The sequence below is a fragment of the Pyxicephalus adspersus genome, chromosome 3 (genome assembly GCF_032062135.1).
Source record: "Pyxicephalus adspersus chromosome 3, UCB_Pads_2.0, whole genome shotgun sequence".
NCBI classification, from domain to species: domain Eukaryota; kingdom Metazoa; phylum Chordata; class Amphibia; order Anura; family Pyxicephalidae; genus Pyxicephalus; species Pyxicephalus adspersus.
Window position 1 is genome coordinate 156,585,054 of NC_092860.1, and position 9,173 is coordinate 156,594,226.

Sequence of the window (9,173 nt, forward strand, 5' to 3'; positions counted from 1 at the left end):
CCTGCACTCTGCATTACATGCCACTGACCCCTGCACTCCGCATTACATGCCACTGACCCCTGCACTCTGCATTACATGCCACTGACCCCTGCACTATTCATTACATACTACTGACCCCTGCATTCTGCATTACATGCCACTGACCCCTGCACTATGCATTACATACTACTGACCCCTGCACTCTGCAATACATACCACTGATCCCTACACTGTGCATTACATACCACTGACCCCTGCACTCTGCATTACATACTACTGATCTCTACACTCTGTAACATACTATTGAGCCCTGCACGCTTCATACAACATTTACATTTTCAGTCATCTCACCTTTAGCGTAAGACATACAAATATCATGATTTGATTTAACTTTATGAGAACATATCAATTGAATACTACCCTAGTACTATGTCCTTATTATTTCATCTCATTATGTTCCCACTAACCCCTGGACATATATATTATTAGGGCACCAGTTGAATTAGTGATTTATTGGATACAAAATATTTTTTCTCATTAAAATTCTCTCGGAATACATTTTTTCATAAAATTAGCGCTTCAATTAAAGCTTTCCTAGAGAAGATAAACTATCAGGGGAGATCTTGGATGATCCGGCAAGCCTGGAATAGTTTTTTTTTTAATTGTTTGCTATTACTTGGCAAGTGTTTTCAATCCTGGATCAGGTTCATTCCAGGTTTGCTGGATCGCCCAGGTTCTCCATGATAGTTTATCTTCTCCAGTCTTGGAGAGCCCCATTATAAATGTTATCTCTGGAGCTCTGAATGCCTCCATTGTGTATTGTGTGATACAGATGATATAGTTTGACTTTAGTACTTTTTCTTCTTCTTTTCTCCAGGTTCCAGTGGGGTTAATGAAGGGAATGTCTCTGCAAACACAGAACCCTCATCAATGGACACTTCTCAAATTCAACATCTGTAACCATGTGACACCAGGCCTTGTAAAATCATAGACTACAAACCAAAGTAACAAAATAAAGATTTGATGGAGGATATTTTAACATGACTCTTTAACATAAACACTGACTAACATAAGACAATGTTGCGTTTTCAATCATTGATTACAAATATTCTAATATTGCACTGTGGAGTGGAGTTTATTTCATTACCTGAATTAATTCCCAAAGCACTTATATTTCGGCACTTTAGCAGCCGGGCCTGATATACTCTTCTCTGTCAGTTTTGACTCTCTATTGCCCAACTTCCTGTCAGACATGAACTGATTGGCCGATTGTGCTGCTTCACCCTTTCCTAGGTTGAGCTCTACTGTACAAGGACTGGGAGAGGCTAATGCTAGGTCACATTCAGGTACCGCTGGTCTTTAAAACTAATTGACATGCAATACAATTCCAGAGCTGCATTTAATTGCTGTCTTTTATATTTCTCTAGGGTTCAGCTTTAGGGTGCACTTAGCTTGGCTACCGGTTTACGAGAGGGAGCGTATTGTTACATCTAAGGGCCCATTCACACAAGACGTGTTTTCATAAACAATGGCATGGGCATAAGATTCCCACCAATGAATGTGAATCACAGGGAAATTGTCAATTCACCAATATGTCTGGACTGAGGTACCATGGGTTGCCAAGAAACCAAAGGACTGTACCAATTCAATCACAGGGAATAAAACACCTTTTCTGTGCCAATGCTTTTTAATACATTTAAAACAAGGTATTCATTTTTTGTACATCCAATAAATTCTTTTGTTAGTATTTTACAATAAACTTAGGGAAAGTTATGACAAACTGTAATACTATAATGGACTTTCCCACCCCCTTCTGAGGTGAGGATTTGGTTCAGTCCTCTCATTGCTCAGAAGAACCTTCCTGAGGTGAGTCTCTCCTCACACAACCTTTATTATTAATATTACTACTAATAATAATATAAAATAGAAACCTTTAGTTTTATCTTCTAAAATCTTTCTTCCTTCACAATTGTTACATCTATATCCTATAATTAAGGAAAGTCATGACAAACTGTAATACTATAATGGACTTTCCCACCCCCTCCCTGTTCTCAGGATTTGGTTCAGTCCCCTCAGTGCACAGAGGAACCTTCCTGAGGTGATTTCCTGAGGTAAGTCTTTCTGAAAGATTCTGCTCACACAAACTTTATTATTAATATTACTACCAATAATAATATTAAACCTTCAGTTTTATTTTCTAACATCTTTCTTCCTTCACAATTGTTACATCCATGTCTTATATTTAAGGAAAGTCATGACAAACTGTAATACTATATAAATCCTGTTTAATAATAATAATAATAATAATACTATAATGGATGCTCCCACTCCCCTCTCCCAGGATTTGTTCCAGAGGTAATTTTCTGAGCTAAGTCTCCCTGATTCTCCTCACACAACCTTTATTAATAATATTACTACTACTAATAATAAACCTTCAGTTTTATCTTCTAAAATCTTTCTTACTTCACAATTATTACATTTATATTTTATAATTTAAGAAAGTCATGATAAACTGTAATGCTATATTCCCACCCCCCTCTCTCAGGATTTGGTTCAGTCCCCTCAGTGCACAGAGGAACCTTCCTGAGGTGATTTCCTGAGGTAAGTGTCTCTGACAGATTCTCCTCACACAAGTTTCAGTTTTATCTTCTACAATCATTCTTCCTTCACAAATAAAGCTTTTATATCTTGTAATGCCATGGCTATGTGTTTATAGAGGTCTTTATATTATAAAGTAGTTAGTGCACTTCATAGTCAATATAGGCCAAGCAGGATGTGTGGACTGTAAAATGGTCGCCCTAGACTAACCCCCCCTAGCAGTAATCATGAGTGTGAGGGTGGATTTTACATGCAAAAAGCAGTAATCCTGAGTAACACTCAGGGTCACTTTAAACTTTAAAAAAAGAAACACTTACCTTGCTTCGTCGCTGTCCCCTGGCTTCCTGCTGGTCCCCGCAGGTCCTGGGGACACGTTCTTTCTCCGATCTCCAGCCGCGAAGTGCAGAAACGAGATCTCTGGGGTTTCCCGTGACGTGGGTACATGCGTCTGTGCAGGTGGGAGGATTAGCGGGAAACCCAAATAATTTTGTATTGGATTCAATACAAAACAGGTGTATTGAGTCCAATATAAAGAAACACTCATATATATATATATATATATATATATATATATATATATATATATATTACATGTTTAAATTTTTTTTTTTTTTACAGATTTTTGTGTTTTGTTATTTCAAGTTTATTTTTACATTTATTAAATATCAGCGAGTTATGCAAAAAATTGTACCGCTTGCTGCATGGAAATTTGGATGGAAATAGACCGCTATGGAAGTTAAGAAGAGTTTACAATATAATGTAATCAGAAAAGACTGTAATCCCTGATCTGTACTCCGTACTATAACAATATAGATAGAGAAAATTTTATATTGTATGTACTGCTGTTTTATCTATCCTGAGAATTGCATATACAGATGTAGCTGTAACTGTTACTATATTATGATAAATTTCATGTTATAAGATCTATGACTCTCCTGAACCTTTATGTGCAGTTTTATGGAATTTGTAAAAGTTATTTACACCCTCTAGTGGTGAAATGGAATACCTGCTGATTGATACCAGATAGTACTGTATTGACACCTAGTGGCAGTTTACAGTAGTACAATATGTAGTTTGTATCTACACATACCTGTAAAAAAAAATCTGCAAACCATTGGTCTTTGTTTAAAAATCACCAACATGTTACATGTTTCTGAACAATAAATAGGGACACAGAAGGCAAACGTTTATTATAAACAAGTATAACATGACACAAGAAGAGAAGAGGACCCTGATCCCTTTTTGTTGCTTGCACAGATGCTGAGTATTCATATGAAAGTCACCCTTGGGTTCCCCCACAGCTCTCACTGGGTCCCTCTGCAGTTTCTTAGAGTTCTTGGTTTGCAAAGCCCTCCTTTAGTGGTCTGACCCCTTCAGTTTAGAAGTTCCCCCTTGCAGATGGTCACTGATGATCAGTGTAGATGTGTCACCTTGTTGGTCAGTGAAGAAGTTCCTCCTACAGCCATACAGCTCCAGGGTAGGAATTACCATTTCTTGCATGTGTGGGGCACGCAAGAATCAGATCTACACATGTAAATACATGTAAGGCTTGTGTTTTAGAATTGTAATGTGCATCTCCCATACAATGCCGGTAAGATACAGAGAATAAAGAGAACTGGTCATCGGAACACTTTTTACTCTGCTGCAGATTGATGGTTCTTCCAGTTCCTCTAGCCCGATAGTTTTTCAAGGATTTCCTGGGAAAAGCCCATCCATTTATACTATTCATGTGTGTGAAGCATCAGATGAGCCAGAGCCTCCCTATGATTGGGGTTACACAGAGGCTTGGAATGGGCAGATGTTAAAACATCTGTGTGTGTGTGTGGATCCTGAATAGTAGGCTGCTGGAAGTTTTTTCAGTCCAGATTAAGATCAAGGTTCGCGATAGTATATTTTTACTATTCATGGAGAGCTTTAATAAATCAAGTCCAATCTGCTGCACATTTGACAGGGTATTTTATGATGAAGACTTTCAGGTCTAGCTGCCAGGCATTCATGGTAAAGCTAGTTTGAGATTCTGCAGTGGTATCAGGTAAAGGTCCTGCTAAGATGATTGCAGATGCCCAGCCTGAGGAGCCACAAGAGAAAAAAGCTCTAAAGACCTCATTACTATCTGCTGTTATGAGAATCAAGGATTTCTCAATGTCTACACTAGAGGAGTCCAGCATGGGAATTTCTGGTGACCACAAAACTAAGGACATGGTGGAGGGAATGGTTTCAACCTGCACTCAGAAAGAAAAAAAACAATGAGGATGATCCTGCAGAAATGTGTCAGAGGTGGGGGGAATCAGTTTTTACATTTGAAGTGATCTTTCTCACTGCTTGGACTGAACCTAAAATTTGGGGACTTCCAGCTCGAAACACAAGGGGATCCCCCTATGGGCGTGGTCTGGGGGGGTACCTACCTTACATCCAAATATTGACACAGATACAACATCACCAAATGACAAAGCGCCCGTTTCCTGCCAATTTTACCACTTTCCTCGTCTTAATCAGTAGATATTATTCTCCATCATTCTGTATTTATGATGAAAGGTCGGGGAACTTCTGGCTGAAACAGACAAGCTAAAATAATTTTGGTTTGGAGGGTTAATTCAATCAAAAAAAAACCGGACGGCTCCTCCCTGCGTGCGTGATGACGTCGGCGCGTGTGCGGGAAATTCAAATTCAAACTCATTCAAACATTTTGTATTAGATTGGATACAAACTCCTGTATTCAATCCAATACAAAATAATTCAAAAAATTACAAAGTATATAACTGGTAAATTCAAACTTTGTATTGGATTGAATACAAACTCCAGTATCCAATCCAATACAAAAAAATAAAAAAAAATAAAATAAAAGTAAATACATTTTTTATATTCATATTATCTACTAGAACCCCTGTTCGGACATATTTCTGTAAGTTACAGGTCTACAATTTGAAAAAAAAATTTCATTAAAAACAGTGGATCACTTTTGGTACAGAAATCTAGACCTCAGTGTAATGCTCAGGTGGTTAATGTTAGGTTTGTTGATGAAAATAATAAAATAATACCGCAAACCCTGGGAGTAAGGACACCCAGGCACATCACACCAGTGACTATCTTTAGAAGTTAGTGGAGGATGTTCTAGAAGATTTGAAATGAAAAAGGAACAGACTCTGAGTATTGTGACAGATAATGCTTCTAATATGTTGAGCACATTTGAGAAAATTAATAAAGTAGATGAAGAAAGTGTCAGACAGATATTAGAGGAAGACAGTTCTGCAAGTATTGGAGAAAGTGAAAGCGAAGAGAATACTGACATTTTGGATAACATTGTTGAAGAAGCATATAAGCGTACTGCAATTCAACATACGCGCTGTGCTGCTCATACTCTGCAACTTGCAATAAGAGATGGATTGAAAGATCCTCATGCAGCTACTCTAATTGGCAAATTGAGGCAAGTAACTGCTGCAGCCAGGGCCCCTAAAACAGATGCCATTTTGAAAAGATGTGCAGGAAAGGGAGCCATTTTGGATCAAACAACTTGCTGGGGAAGCAATTATTTCAGGTGTTTGCTTAAACGACTTTCTTGAAGAACTGGACAATGAAATTGTTTTATTATCTGAAAGCCAGTTGACACAAGTAAAAGCACTGGAAAATCTACTTTCTAACCCCTTTACTGTCACCAAGAGTTTGCAATCTGAAGATTTAACACCTGGTAAATTCTTCTTAAAATGGAGGAGCCTGATATATTGCCCGAACAAAAGTGGAGGGATAATAGCTGATGGCATTGTATCTTTAATGAGGAAAATAGAGAATTTCTTATTGGATAATCAAATCTTGTTAGCTGCTATTTATGTTGATCCAATAAGCCGAATTTTGTTGAGCAATGACCAGACTGATACTGCAAGAAAAGCCTTCTATGATGTAGCAGTTCGCATGAAGGCATTACTACCTGAAACACCACCACTGAATGAAGTTATAAGCACTGTTAAGTTAGGATCATCCTCTTCAAATAAAGAATTAGACTTTTCCTACTTGGACAAAATGGAACTTTCAACAGTAATGCGACATTGCATATGTGTGAAAGATAAATGTCCAGAAAATGTCCAAATAAAGAGATTCCAGCAGGAGATCTTTAAAGAATTAAAAGAAGAAAAAAAGTAGGATCGCTCATCGAAACTGACTGTAGAAGAAGCCATCCATGTTTATCCCGAGAATATTAGTGATGTGACTAGAACCGTAACAGCAATGCCACCCACCCAAGTCAGTGTTGAAAGACTATTTTAATCTCCAAAAATAATCAAGTCAGATTTAAGAGCTTCCATGAAAGAGGATCTGGCAGAAGCAATTCTGTTTCTTAGAACAACACTACATTGAGTTAGTTTTGGATTGCATTTAACAGCTATTCTACTGTACAACTAGATTCCAAGTATATTATATAAACTCTTTTAGGTTTTCCAGCTTTTGTTTTTGTTCATGTAGTTAAGATTTGTTTTTGTTTTAAAACTACCAAAGAATGTGGTTCATATTTTTAACTGGTAAAGTTGCTGTTCCTGATTTTTATGCATGCTATGCTACTACTTTATAGCCACTTGATAAACAATAAAGAAATAAACAATAAATAAAACCTTATTGTTTTCATTTTTTTGTCTTTTGTTTAAACTGGCCGGAACAGTAGAGCGTCAGCTTCCTTAGCCAGTAGTTCTGTGGTAAATGGCATATATGTTGCCTTCCTTCAATCAACGTGGGAAATACATTAGCATATTACAAAAGTTCTCATTTTATCTTCACACTTTTGCATTTAAACTTCACACTTTTGCAACCAAACTTCACAAAAAAAAAAATCACTCTTGTCAAAAAATTGTTTTGCATTCAAACTTCAATCTTTTGCTAAAATACTTCATCAAAAAATTTAGACCCCCCTAATTATTCATAAATCAATACATTTCTTATGAATTTAAATATAACACAATATTTTTACCATAAAAGTTTTTCTCAAGAAACAATAAATAAAAATATGTAATATATTTTTAAATTATTTAATAATCATTAATGCTTTCTGCTCTTAATTAATTAGCCTATTTCTTCTTACTACTTCTTTCCATTTAGAGAACATGTTCTCAACAGGATTAGGAAATAGAGAGTATGGTGGTAAAAATAGGAGTTGGTATCCCTTACTTTCAACCAAGCTCTTTACCTGGCTAATTTTAGGAAAGGGGACATTATCCAAAATTGGGATCATATGCTGAACACTCTTTTCACTCAAAACATTCAAAACCTCATCAATAACATTTTTTTTGATTAAATGCTCATGCTTGTAACTTAAAGTGGAGGGTCCCATTTTTATTCCTCACACAACAAAGTGAATAATTTCTGGAACGCTTCCAGCCACAACATGTTTCTTGGGAAAAATGGTAAAAATATTGTGTTATTATTCATTTTATAATAAATTTATTGATTTATGATTATTAGGGAGTCTAAATTTTTTGTGAAGTTTGGTTGCAAAAGTGTGAAGTTTGAATGCAAAAGTGTGAAGATAAAATGAGAAACCCTGTACATACAGAGGAGTCAGAGTCGGGGGTACCATAAACTGAGGAGTCAGAGAGTCGGAATCAAAGGATTTATCTACCGACTCCACATTCCTGGTTATGATCAGAACTGATTCCAACTTAAATTTGAAGTATTCTGACTTGCGATCAGAAATGAGTTTCATTATTCTCAATGTCCTGTTCATGGCTTTCAGGACAGTGAGGACATTTTCTTTTCTGAGGTAGTCCATGATACTTTTTGAATTTTGTTGCAGGGCTTTATTAAGCAGAATTTTGAACTGGGTGAGGAAGAGAGTCTAAATGATTGAGGAACATGCAGTGGCATTTTGCAAGCCGCGGGTGCTCTGCGGCCAAAAGAAATAGGATAATTTCTGGGGCTCTGCCTTTCTCTTTTTCCATTTGGTAATTATCCCGGTGATTGGGAGAGCTGTATCCATGTTTAGAGCCCTAAAGTTAGTATCTGCTGTGGAAATCATTGTTGTTGCCTCTTAGTCTGCGGAGCTCCGATATCAGGCGGCCATCCTAGAAGCTGGCCCCACACGCCCCCAGACATTTATATTTTAAAAGACCCCTGTATTCCCTAAGATCCAAGTCACAGGCTGTAAGCTGAATCTTCAGTTCTTTTCACACTGATATAAAACCCACATTTCCCAGCATCAAGGCCTTACTTTATATATTACCAACAAGGCCTTACTTTATATATTACTTTACATATTCACCAATATATTTCCATAAATCACCACCACTGTATGTCTTCTACCTTAAATCATCCGCTGGCTATTTATGAATGAAAGGAGGGCAAAGAGGTTAGTACCAACAAGGGACTGGGCATACTTTAAGCTTTCTATCATATGCTTTCTAGGGGCACAGGAGTTGTTTTTAAGATTAATAAATATAATTTTTTATCTTTGTTGTTACATAGACTTAATGGATGTACCTTAACCACCTGGGCGTTACACTGATGTCTAGATTTCTGTACCAAAAGCGTTACAGGTTTTCATGAAATTTTTTTTTTTAAATTGTAGACCTGTAACTTACAGAAATATGTCTGAATAGGGGTCTAGTAGATATCATGAA

The 9,173-nt window shown here is 36.9% G+C and overlaps 1 long non-coding RNA gene across 3 annotated transcripts in view; it reads left to right on the top strand.

The window, feature by feature from the left end:
* The window catches only part of LOC140327364 (uncharacterized), an 8,959-nt gene extending 5,459 nt beyond the window's left edge, over window positions 1-3,500 (top strand). Inside the window, exons 2-3 of one of the 3 annotated variants that reach the window (XR_011920034.1) lie at window positions 857-2,077; window positions 2,335-3,500. This is a non-coding gene — a long non-coding RNA (uncharacterized lncRNA). Of the gene's footprint in view, window positions 1-856 lie in introns of all 3 variants that reach the window. The other 2 variants (XR_011920035.1, XR_011920033.1) reach the window with 2 other exon arrangements.
* Window positions 3,501-9,173: the final 5,673 nt, after the last annotated feature.